The 13,587-nt window shown below is 38.6% G+C and overlaps 1 long non-coding RNA gene across 1 annotated transcript; it reads right to left on the reverse strand.

Annotated features, from left to right (window-relative positions):
* Positions 1 to 1,826: 1,826 nt before the first annotated feature.
* Positions 1,827 to 9,683, reverse strand: LOC141488431 (uncharacterized). Its single transcript, XR_012468680.1, has 3 exons — positions 9,295 to 9,683; positions 9,100 to 9,187; positions 1,827 to 1,894 (listed from the first exon to the last, which is right to left on the reverse strand). It is a non-coding gene; the product is annotated as an uncharacterized LOC141488431 (long non-coding RNA).
* Positions 9,684 to 13,587: the final 3,904 nt, after the last annotated feature.

The raw sequence follows: 13,587 nt of genomic DNA on the forward strand, positions 1-13,587 counted from the left end.
GATATCAACCCAGAACTAAATCAATATTCATAGAATTTTAACAAAGGACCATTAAAACTTTGGCAACCAATCAATCAGGTTATACATTTGTATACATTGATTACCTTATGATTCTCTAATCCATCCAAACAGTCTGTTCTATCAAAGATCCAATTAGCAACAGGACTATTGTCTCCTTTTCTGATTTGATATTATATTTTGTTATTAGATATGATATGGACATATAAAACATTGGAATTTCTCCCTTTCTAAAATGTCTTAAGTATAAGAATTTATTTAATCTCTTATTAAGATAACCAGAGCAGTGTCCTGCCTTCTCAGGGTGGTTTTGCACTCTGTTTACACAACTTGAGAGCTAATCTTGCAGATGCAATTAGAGGGGCACTAAACTGTTTTCACCCATCAGAGCCTGCCTCCCTTCATATTTATCACTAGAGAGACACACAGACCTTGTTGTGGGCAGATGCTAGCATTCCAGACTTACAAACCTCAATTAGGGGCTGATAGAACAATTTTTCTCAGAAATATAAGTTCTAAATTAAAGTGTATCAGACTTAGACACCTCTCATTCACTTACATGTATTACACAGGCATAAGCCTATTCCCACATTGTAAGTGCCTTTCTCTCCTGATTGTCTCTCAATCAGAACTTTCATCTACAAACTGGTTCCCTTGTCAATCCACTGGACCTGGATGTTTTTACTATCTATAATTTCATTTGAAATGAATACTAAGATTAATTCAGTCTTGTTGAAGACTGAATAAATATATTGAAAAGTTGGGTGGGTAGTTTTGACTTGAGAGAGGTAGGCTCATCCAAGCAAAGCTGCTCTTATAGATTGTAGCTTACCTTCCCCTTTTGTTATTATTTGGTATTGATCAGTCATATCAAACACTACATTGACCCCATTTGGGGTTTTCTGGGCAAAAATATTGGAGTGGTTTGCCAATTCCTTCTCCAGCTCATTTTATAGATGAGAAAGCTGACTTTCCCAGAGTCACAGAGCTAGTAGGTATCTGAGACTAGATTTGAATTCAGGAATTCTTCCTGATTCCAGTCCCTGCACTCTATTCACTACTCCACCTAGTTGCCCCCACTTCTATCTAAAGTCCAAATCTTCTCTACCAAACTAAAAGGTTCTGCTAAGCTCCACAGAGAAATCAGAAAATATAATGTAGTTTCATTTTCAGTTGTTTTTCCTTTTCATTTGGAGCTTATGAGTCACTAGATTAACACCTTTCTGGTTACAGGGAGGCAAAAAACCTATTATCATCCCAGGCTCCCACAGAATGATGCTGTTCTTATCCCTCCTGACTCTGCATCCAGCCCTAGGAGGGGTGCTCTTCTCAAGACCCGGGCTGAGTAAATTCATGTTCCTTTTTTCCAAACTGAATTTTAAGGAGTTCACTGACATCAGAGTCTCAGCAGTTACCATAGCAAGGCCCCCTCCCAAGGAGAATATTCAGGGATACCTGGGATTTGGGATGTAAAGACAGAGTACAGATGAGCCCAACCTCTCACCCTAGGACAATGGAGGCTTCATCAGTCAACCACAGTGGCGAGGTCCTAAGCAAGAGAAACTTGAGTGAGATATGATAGAAAACTTTATTCCAAAAAGGGCAGGAATCTGGAATGGGCTCCAGGGATAGCTAGGGAATCTTTACTTCCATGGAGAAATTTCAGAACAGGGAATAGACAGTTGCTCCTAAATCTACCAGTTCACAAAATCTGGGACTACTGGAAATGTACAAACGCAGTTCAACAGTCCATTGAGAATGACAGTGTGAAGGACTAAGTGTGAGGGCTATGGGGTGATAAGTCCTACCTCTGTATCTTACTGGCTTCATTAGCAGTCAAGAGTCTTTACCTCCCAGTACATCTCAGTATCTTCATCTAGAAAATCAATAAAATTAGGATAATCAAATTAGTACAGGCATCGTGATTTACTTTGTAAATCTTCACATGCTATAGAAATGTCAGTTACTATTTTATCATACTGAATGTGTTATCATTAGATAAATTGGATGGATGGATGGATGGGTGGATGGATGGGATAGATAGATAAAGAGAGTACAATACAATATGATAGGATACCATACAATAGATAATAGAAGGGATGGATTGAATTATAGATGGTAGATAGATGGAATGGCTGGATAGATAAATAAGGTAGCTGGGTAGAATAGATAGGTGGTGGGGCAGGCAGCTAGGTGGCACAGTGGATAGAGCACTGACCCTGGAGTCAGGAGGACCTGAGTTCAAATATGACCTCAGACACTTAATAATTACCTAGCTGTTTGATCTAGGGCAAGTCACTCAAAACCCGTTGCCTTAAATAAATATTTTTTTTTTAAAAAGGGATAGGTAGGCAGGTAGATGGGATGACTAGAGTACAACTTGACCATTGAATGGGAGCATTCTAAAGTAAGGAGAGTTTTGTGCTGGGAAGGCCAAGCAGCAGGCTATTGAATAGTGTAGGCATGAGGTGATAAAGGTCTGGATTAGGGTACTCATATTAGGGTCCTTACATTAGAGAAAAGAAGAGGACCCACATAAAAAAAACAGGTTATTTGGCCACATATTTGGCCATAGATTGATAGGGAGGGTGAAAGCATGAGGATGCAAGGATAACACCTAGGTTGTAAGTCTGGTGACTGGAGGATGATGGTATCCAAATAGGGAAGTAAGGAAGAGGGGAAGATTTAGGAGGACAAGTTAAGATATTTAAGATGTTTTATGTAACATCTAGTTCAATATATCCAGGAGATAGGAGACTACAATTCAAGAGAGTTGTAGTTCAATTGTGTCTAATCCTTTCTGACCCCATTTCGGGTTTTCTAGGCATTGATAATGGAGTGTTTTGCCATTTCCTTCTCTAGCTCATTTGACAGATGAAGAAACTGAGACAAATAGGATTAAGTGACTTTCCCAGGGTCACACAGCTACTAAGTATCTGAGACCATATTTGAACTCAAGTTCAAATTTTTGAAGTTTTTCCTGACTCAACCACCTAGCTACCCTTATAAATAAATTTAAGACTCAAATTGAACAAAGATATGATAATTAAATTTATAGGAGTTAATGAGATCACCATGTAAAATGTTATAGCACCAGCAACTCTGCTCCTTATTGCCTGAAGATCAGGTAGGTCACACTTTATCCTTTGCCCATAGTTTTCTGCTGCCTTTAAGGGAACTGTTGGGGTCTAGACTTTCTATAAATGTCTCCAACTCCCACACACCTTGTTCCTTCAAGTGCTCCAATTCAATTTACTCATTTACAAAGGAATAGTTACATCAGAAGGCATGGTCACAAGTAAACAAATTTACTCCCTACCACATAGGCTTTAACCATCCTCCTTTTGAGCCACTTCAATCTCTGAGGGAAGAATCATAGATTAGTTCCGATAGAGTACATAATTCTAAATCCAATCTTTCAATTTGAGTCTCTGACCTGCTTTCTCCAGACATCCTGGACCATTCCTTCTGTAATTCTAACTCCAAGATGATGCTAACCCCCAGATTTGGGGGAGTGGAGTGGGGGAGAAACACCACTAACTCCTGAAACTAAGGACAAACAAAACAGAACAGAGACCTGGTTCCTTTCCTTGAAAGGGTGAGAGGGGAAATAGCCTTCCTCTCGATTCAATTGATGATGCTTACATTGTAGGTAAATTGTGATCTTTACCCTCTAAACACAGAAGTTAAAAAAATGAAGAAAAAAGAAAGATTGCCCTAGTCTAGCTAGTCTTAAAGATATCACATGTTCTGACTAATTAGCTAATCAAAGGAGGCTACCTTCACTGACTGGTAAGAATTATAGGATGTAGGATGCCACCACATTAGGTGATCTAGGCTTGTGAAATACATGTCCCTTACAAATAATATAAAAGAGAAGACAAAACTCTGTAGGAAATCCATAGTTAGGAGGTGTTAACTGGATGAAAATGCAGCAGAGGAGACTGAGAGGGAACTGTCAGAAAGGTAGGAGAGGAACTAGGAGATAGTAGTGTCACAAAAACCTAGAGGTTTCAGAAAGGTCAAGAAGGATGAACATTGAGGAAAAAACCCTTTATATTCAGCAATCAAAAGATCTCAACTTTAAAGAGAGCAGTTTCAGTTGAATGATGAAGTTGGAAGCTAGACTGCAGAGAGTTAAACAAAATAGGGAGAGGAAAGGAAGAGGAGGGGCTATTATGGATAATCTCAAAGAATTGAGCCACAAAAGGCATGAAAGATATATAAGCTTAGTTAGGGAAGATGGATAGGTTGTAAAAGGCGTTTTTCTGAATTGAGACCACAATGGGATGTTTATAGGAAGTAGGGAAGCAAGCAAAAGACAAAAGACATTCAAAACATAAGTGAGACTAGGAGTACTGGAAAGATCATGCGTGAGATCACATGCATATAAAGGGTATTGCTTGACAAGAAGAAGAGTCACACGCAAAAGAAGTGAAGGCTAAGAGGGATGCCAGATGAGGCACAATGTAGAAAAGGAAGCTCTCAGCTAATGGTCTCAATTTTTTTCTGGCAAAATATAAGACTAGGTTCTCAACACAGAGGGTAGAAGAGTAGCCTTGGGAAGCTTGAGAAGAGATCAAAAGGTTTGAATCAGCTGCTATAGAGAGGAAGATAGTGAGTCACTTAAGGATGTGTCAAAGGATTATTTTGCTCCATTTCTTGCCAGTTGAGATCACATAACATACATGTTTGTAGTGGATGCCATCAACTTGGTTTCATGACTTTCTCCAGCTTCATTTAGCAACAGGTGAGTAGGAGCAAAGGCCTAGAATAAATGAGAGTGATCCAAGGCCAAGTGTTAGCAGAGCAGGATTAATGGTAATAGTATAAAGGAGTAAGGGATTTAAGATGACAGTACAGACTGAAACTGGTTCACTAATAAATCAAAATGAAAAGAAGAAGAAAAGTATAGCCAATGCAGGATTAATGACTTGGAAAAAATTAAGAGTTTATGGGGTTGATGGTCATGTTAAAGATTAAGAATAGAGTTTGAGATTATAGTAGAAATAACAATAGATGATTAGATAAAGGAATTTTAGAACTCATAAACATGGAAATGGAACATCTGTGGCTGATAGTATTATCAAGGATATGACCATAGCTGTGGTGTGGTGAAAGATTTGGATATGGGAAATAAGCAAACTGAGGAACTGGGAGCTTAGGGTATTTGAGGGAGTATCCATATATGTTGAAGACCCCCAGTATGAAGGCAGGAGGGAAGGAGAAGAAAGAAGGGGAGTGGTCCTGAAAGTTGGTATATAACAATTTTTGATTGAGTCATAGATATGGATTGGAGTGACCTTCAAAGGAAAAGAGATGAGAGAATGCCTGAAAGTATCAATGGAGAGCAAGAGAGTATTTCACTTCAATTCAATGAATTTCTATTTATTAAGTTCCTATGATGTTCCAGTTACTGGACTAAGTACTGGGGTTACAAATAAGAAAAAGAAAACCCTCAAGGAGTTTACAATCTAATGGGAGAAGACAACTGGCAAAAGGAAGCTGTAAGAGGGGAGAAGAGGAAGGGGACTCCAGGGAGTTGAAACCAAATAGACATTCAGAAGGTAAGTTGCATGTTCTGCCTTTAACCAGTGAATTGAGGGAATGAACCAAAATTCTTTCATCTACAATCTAAGACCAAGTTCCTTCCCCATTATCTCTCATATTTGTAGCTTCTTCCAATTTCCACAACTAGGAGGCTAATTTTTACTCTAAAGGAACTATCATTTCATTATTATTGGAAACTGGGAACTCTTTGCCCAAGAATATTGGAAAAGCCTTTGGAAATGATAGTCTAAAAGACATAAGGACTATCTTAAAGAGGCATTGAAAGGTTAAGTGCCTAGCCCAGAGTCATAAAACCAGACTAGGAGAGGAAACTCAGATTCATATTTTCTTAACGCTTAAGTTATCTTGAAACTTAGGCAAAGAGAAATATTGTAATTTTTTACTTTTCTGTATTAAAAAACAAATGTCACAATCCTTTTCTTTTAAAGGGAAAAGATTGCAAGATTTCTCTCTGCCCGGAGTTCCCTGCTTTACTCTGTATCCACTATGCTATACTGTTTCTCATTACTGTGTTAAGACAGGATTCATCTGGGCTATTGATGTAGACCCCTCACAGGCTTTCTCAATGCCATCTCAGTCTTTCCCCAATACATCCTTCCTACCATTACAGAATAGTGTAAGTAATAAGTAAATAAATAAATAAATATCAATACGCCTATATTTTAACATATCACTCCTCTCCTCCAAAATCTTTAATAACTCTCAACTGCCAAATACCAAATAACATTTAGACTACTTTATGTGACATCAAGGCCCTCCATCATCTAGGGCCAACATCCCTTTATTAACCTCCTCTGGTATTCCTACTATCCATGTCTTACACAGTTCATACAAACTGCTCTCTGCCAACACAACTCACCAATGCCTTTGCTCCCTCTATTTCTTATGCCACCATCTTTCCCTCAGTGGACTACCTCCCTGAATTATTATTGTCCAATGGGTACCCATTAGCAGCAATAAAATTGTACTTAGTCATTCTCATAGACTAAACTCTCCTTAGGTTTTCCCCGCTTTGTATTTCTAGTTCCTGGCACAATATTTTGCACACAAATGCTAATAAATTCTTATTAAATTTAATGATATTCTAGCTCATGGCACATTTTTATTTGTTCTTTTCTGTGGGCAGGTCAGAGATACAGAAGATAGTTCAAATCCAGTCCCAGACATTTACTAATTTTATGGTCCTTGACAAGTCATTTAAAATCTGTCTGCCTCAGTTTTCTCATTTGTAAAATGAAGATAATAATGGCAACTTTCTCTCAGAGTTATTATGAATATAGAAGGGAAAATATTTGTAAATTGATTAGCACAATATGAAACTGGTACATAGTAGACTCTATATAGATGCTGATTCCCTCCCTCCCTTAAATCTCCAAATTTTATGGAATTACTCAATGCAGTTTTTTTTGGAGTCAATCCATTGACCTCTGAGCCAATGGTTGGGTTCACCTATAAATGATTATCTCATGCAATTGTAATCACATCAATCCTAGTAATTCACATTTACATAGCATATTATGGTCTACAGAGTAATTTACATATATGACTTTATTTGTATCTCATCTGATCTATGTAGTTCTGACTGAAATACCACTCCCTCCCCCTAGATCCATGCTTGCCTGTGTAAGACGGAATGTACCTGATGACTGGGAAAAGTCTCAACAGTCTCAACAATGGACAGGACATAGACTGGGATGCACCTTTTCAATTCTCAGTGAAGAGTTGATGTGATAATGATCTGATTGCCTTTAGCTGGGGCCTACTTCTATCAGGCACTAATCAAGTGAGCCTGGGGTAGTTTACATGACTTTCTTTTGTTCCAGAACTAGACCACCCAATTTTAAATCATATGTATATCCTACAGATTGTGCACCAGAAACTGAATTAAGAATGCTTCATGTCACATTCCAAAAAAAGTTTTCTCATCTCCTGTGTTTTGTCTCCTTCAAGATATACTGGTAACCACGGCTACCCATATCTCCAAAATTGGTCCCCCCTCAGGGAAGAAGATTACTCATTATTACTATGATTTGGGTACTTGTTACAAATAATCCAATCCTATTAAATTAGGAATGGCAATGGCATTTACCATATTAATTGGATTTCTGCAGACATCAGCCTGTCTCTCAGTTGGTGTCAATTGTGTAATTGGAATTAACTGTATTATTTAATTAGAGCATTTAATATTTTCAAGTTACTACTTTGAAGCCATTTGAGTTAAATGTAAATCAGCTAAGGAATAATAGGTCTTAATAAATATTGCTGTAAAAAAGTAATTACACTTCAATCTCTTCATGGATTTATTTGCATGAATAGTGAAGCTTTTTGGTCTGGGAATGAGTATCTCTGCTCAGTATTTTAATATGCCCTTAATTAGTCAAATCTCTATGCTCCTCTGTGAAAGCCACCAGGTTCAGGGTGTCATTTAGCCTAGGCTATATGTGGGATGGGGTGGGAGGAAAAAGAGGATATGTCAATGCATAAAGGGATGGTCATCCTGTCCTATCTGCTTTTAAAGTTTTCCTCCCCCATGAAAGAATGCCAAGAATACTGGACAAGGAATCAGGTGGTCTGGGTTTCCATCCCAACTCAGTCACTAACTGCCATTTTTTATCTTTATGACCTTAAGCAATTCCCCTTTCTCCCTCTGGGTTTCATTCAGTTTCTTTCTCTGTATAATGATAGTAATAATTGGGCAGGATGATCTCCAAGTAGCTTCCTAACTTTATCACTAATATAATAATAATGATGTTTGTCCTTCATTTCTGAAGAAGACCACAACATCAGGAAGCTGATGCTATGGCAAGCATATGTACTGGATCTGAGTGAGAGGGGCTGTGCTAAGTCACCAGCCTCCCTTTCTCCTCCAGAGCCAACTGAATCCAGTGGCCAGATATGAATCAGGACAACTGGAGATGGTCTTGGATGTGAGGCAATCAAGTTTAAGTGACTTTCCCAAGGTCACACAGCTAATAAGAGTCAAGTGTCTGAGGCCAGATTCAAAGTCCCATCCTTCTGACTCTAAGGTCAGTGTTCTATTAGAGGAAGGGGGAAGGGAACTAGCATTTAATACGTGCCAGTTATTTGCCAAGCTCTGTCCTAAGTCCTGAGCCAAATACCCCATTTGACTAATATTTTATATAATCTAAATTTCCTATTGAATCTTTGCTTCTTAAAGCTTAGCGAAAATCACTCTTTGCTTGGTGAATTGGAAATGTTAACTTTTACTCCATGTAAGACTCTAGGATCTGTTTTTATAGAATCCACTAGGTAAATAAAGTCAGGAAGAATTGAGTTTGAATTTCACCTCACTTGCTGTATGACTTTAAGCAAAGCATCTTATCTCTTTTGGCTTCTGTAAAATGTGGCCCCACCCTGGCAAACCATTTTGGTACACAAGCAAGTTAGGGGGTATCTTCACCAAGCATGTGAAAAGTTCTCCTGGTTCATATCCTGAACAGATATGAATAATTTGTTCCAACAGCCACAAAGGTGGTGGAGGACTCTTACACTCTGGCCAGACACTGAAGACACCGAGATCATCCACTGCATCCTGAAGTCATTGCCAGTCATCTTGGCTTTCATCTTGCCACTGGTCCTGGAAGAAAGAGTGAAGCCAATGACTGTATAACTCTGTCTCACTTAAATTCGATTTAAATACAAATTTCAAGACATAACCCATGTAATTCTCCCATTTTTACCTACCTGTGGCAATGGACAAGCTATGATGCAGCAGGTGCAGATAGACTAACTCTGGAAACAGATGACCCAGGGCAGAGGATCATCTTCTCACTGTATTTAAGCATCTGGAAGCTCCTGGCCTTTTTAAGGACCACACTACCCACCTTCTGCCATGAGGAAGGCTAAGAAAAAATTGTCTGCTTCACCTAGCCTAACCCTGACCTGCTTACCACAGCAGGCAAGGATCCTAACCTGTGATCAAATCACAAAAAATATACAAAATTTTTTGCAAAAATGATGCCACTAATCATCAATACATGTAATGTGTACATATTTATGGACAATAAGAAATTCAGTAGACCTGAAAGAAAAGAGAACTCAGTAGGTATCACATTCAAATAACCCAGGGTGAAACAAGGTTGGCAAATGAAGACCAGCTTACCAAAGTCAGAGCTAGCTACATCTTTTTGTGGAGTGGCAACAATGAAAGAATACCATGAAACTGGCATGGATTTTGAATCAAAACTAATCTAGTCAGCAAATTTGTATGCCTCCCAAAAAAAAGTGAATGACAAATTCTTTACAATGTGATTGCCACTTGTATAAAAGCACCATGCCACTATCATCAGTGCATATTCTCCCAATATGATGAACCCTAATGAGGTCAAAATACTTTTTGAAGAACTAGAGACCCTCATCATCAGGACAAGCTTGTAATTCTGGGTGATTTTAATACCAGACTGGTAGGCACAAACTATCAGATACAGCAGAGAGTCTTGGGAAGAATGGAGTTAATCACTTACTATTGAAGTCTTCTGAATCTTGACAGTCTTCTGTTTACCTAATCACAATAAAACTTCATTGATGCAACCTTACAGGAAACATTGATATCAAATAAACTATGTTTTTGTAAGGAGAAGAGAAAGACATTGTATGGTTCAGAGTGTTGGATGGATCACAGACTTATCCTCTTCAAGATGAACATTTGCTTTTGACAAAAGCAGGGGTCCCAAGTCAAAACGACTATCAGGAGATTTAAAATCAATAGATTAGAGTGTTTCTCTGAGTGTGAACAACTTGCTGCTAACTTGGAGGGAAAACTGAGCTAATACATGGTTGGCAACAGTGAAGCAGAAAAGAAGTGGGCAGTTTTCAGAGATCTGGTGTACAGCACCACATTTACTCATCAGGATCAGAACACTGACAAATATCAAGATTGGTTTGACTAAGATGATGGGGAAATTCAGAAACTGTTTATCAAAAAATGGAAACTACAGAGTTTACCAGAAGAATAGTGACTCTGTCTCTAAGAAAATGAAGTATAAGGGAAGCTTAGAAACAGGCAGAATACTTGACTTAGTTAGAAGACAGATTAAATTCAGTTTTATGTTGACAGTAACAAAAGCACTTTTCTGATACACTGAAGGCTATTTATGGACCAAGGCCATATAGTACAGCTCAACTACTCAGCGGTGATGGAGCCACATTGGTGAGTGACAGAGATGTGATCCTAGAGACGTGGATTGAACATTTTATTGTATTCTCAACAGACTGTTATCAACCAATGCTAAAGCGATTGTTATATATCTCAGGTTGAAATCAATCCCTCTCTAGTCAAACCTCCAATTGAAGAAGAGGTTTTGAATGTTATTAGGCTCCCTTCACATGTGGCAAAGCACTCGATGCTGATTCTATTCCAGTTGAGATTTACAAGGCAAGGGGTTCATTGCTCATACAAATGCTAACTGAAATCTTCCAGGGTATTTGGGAAGACGAGGTTATCCCACAAGAGTTCAAGGATGTTTCCATTGTCCATCTCTCTAAAGGAAAAGGAAATAGGTTGTCCTGTGACAATTACAATGTGTGGCATGAATGTTGGGGAGGTGATTCTCAGTCTTAGTCATTCCTAACAAGATTCTTGCTAGAGTCCTCCTTAGTAGTCTTGTTCTTCACCAGGAAAGATAGTCATCTACTCAAGAACCAGTGTGACTTCAAAAAGGGCCAAAGAATGGGTCAAAATAGTATTTACTACCCAACCTCTTCAGAGGAATTGCCAAGAGAGGAACAGAGTTCTGTACACAATATTCATCTATCTGACCGAGAACTTTGGTACTGTCAGTGATGAGGGCTTATGGAAGATCAAGGCAAAATCTGATTGCCTGGAGAAGTTCATCAAAATTATACATCAGATTCATGACAGCATTCTTACATGAATTCTGGATAATGGGTGATTCTCCCCACTTTCCCAATCACCAATGGAGTAAAACAGGGTTGTGTGTTTGTTCCCATGCTTTTAAGCATAATGCTTTTAATGATGCTCTCAGTTGTCTTCAACAAGAATGAAAACAGAAACAACAACTACTACGCTAATGGTAAATTATTTAACTCAAAAAAGGTTACCAACCAAGGCTAAAGTGGAGGAGAGTTGGTGAATGACTTTTTATTTGCACATGGTTATGCATTCAATATAGCCTCTGAGGCTGAGATACAATCGACTATGGGTTAGCTCCCTGCCAGTACTTATTTTGACCTGATAATGAACTTGAAAACAGATGCTCTCTACCACCACAGCATCCATATGTGGAACTGTAGGTTATGGCAAATGGAGAAATATTTAAAGGCTGTGGATAAGCTCACTTACCTTGGCTGCATACTTTTCAGGATCTGGACATAGATGATGAGGCCAATGCATTCATTTCCCAAATTAGCTCAGTGTCTGAGATACTCTGAAGTAATGTGTGGTAAAGAAGAAATATTAGGCTAACTTATTGAAGGTCTACAAGACCATTTTTGTATGCCTGTGAAACCTAGACCATGACATGCCAGGAAATTGAACCACTTCCATTTGAATTATCTCAGGAAGATATGGTACTAGATATGGTACTAGACAATGAACTCCTTTCTTGACCTGAATTGCCAAGGATTCAAACTCTATTGTAATGAGCACAACTCTGACGGCCTGGCCATAATGTTTGAATGCCAAATGTACATTTTCCTAAAAGACTATTTTACAGAGAACTCACGCAAGGTAAGCACTCACATGATAATCAGAAGAAGTGATACAGGCTCTCTCTTACAAACTTTGGAATTGATTTTGAGACATGGAAGATACCAGCAAAGGATGGTCCAGCATAGCATGTCTGCAGAAAAGAAGGCATTGTGCTCTACGAGCAAAGCATAATTGGAATAACTCAAAAGAAAAATGAGATGTACAAATTTAGAGACATCTCCACTGCAGATATTCTCATGGACTGTTTGCTCCTGACCTGTGCTTGTATGGTCTGATCAGCCATAGTCAGACATATTGTACTTTGACCCTGACATAGTGAAGTCATTTGGAACTTCCTCAAACATGAAAGACAATAACCAAACTAGCAGAGTGATGGTGTCTTGGTCAGGGTGGGGAAGGGTGGGAGTGAAGGGTTGTAATGATAATGACAATCTGAGCAGTTGTGCCTAGAGAGGGGCAAGTCCATCTCCCATAGGATTGCATCTTTTGAGAAGGATGCTACCAGGGCAACTAGATGGTGCAGTAGATAGAGCACCAGCCCTGGAGTCAGGAGGACTAAGTTCAAATCCAGCCTCAGACACTTAATACTTACTTTGTTGTGTGACCTTGGGCATGTCACTGCACCCTATTACCTTTCAAAAAAAGAAAAGAGAGAAGAATGCCACAACAATAGGACTTAGTGTTTGTGCCAGCAGAGGACCAAGAAGGATGCTGTGGAGAACTGTAGTTATTCTGTCTAGATAGGGTGGGTAGATGCAGGGGTCCAGCCTCTGCGGGGTCCTTGGAACCTGACAGGAGGGATAGAGTTGGCAGAATGAGTTGAGTCAACAAGTGGGTAAAGGAAGGAGCAGGCTGATTGACTGTCAGCTGCTTGGATTTATTTTTATAGTTTCAGAATCATGTATGTTTCAAGCAAGCAAGCTGAGATCATTTCCTTGGTTACAAAAGTGTACAATTTTCATCATCAATCATATAATTCATATGGTTACAAGTTTTAATCATGTGATTACAAGTTTAAGTAATAATCATATAGTTAATTGATTTCTTATCCCTACTCAGACCATGATGACCTCAACCTGTCTGTTACCTTATTTATTACTACATTGTATAATTGTTAATTCATTTAAAGTTATTAATTAATCTTTTAATGGAAATATTTTTATATTTTTTGTGTAAGTAATGTTTTTCAATACACTTCCTTAACAATCTATAGTGAGGGTCTTTATGCTTGTACACCCATCCATTAACTCTTACAATAACCAATTTTTCTTTCAGGCCTTGTTGGTAGAAACCACAGTTTCTGTGAC

Source organism: Macrotis lagotis, chromosome 1 (assembly GCF_037893015.1).
Source record: "Macrotis lagotis isolate mMagLag1 chromosome 1, bilby.v1.9.chrom.fasta, whole genome shotgun sequence".
Classification (NCBI taxonomy): Eukaryota; Metazoa; Chordata; class Mammalia; order Peramelemorphia; family Peramelidae; genus Macrotis; species Macrotis lagotis.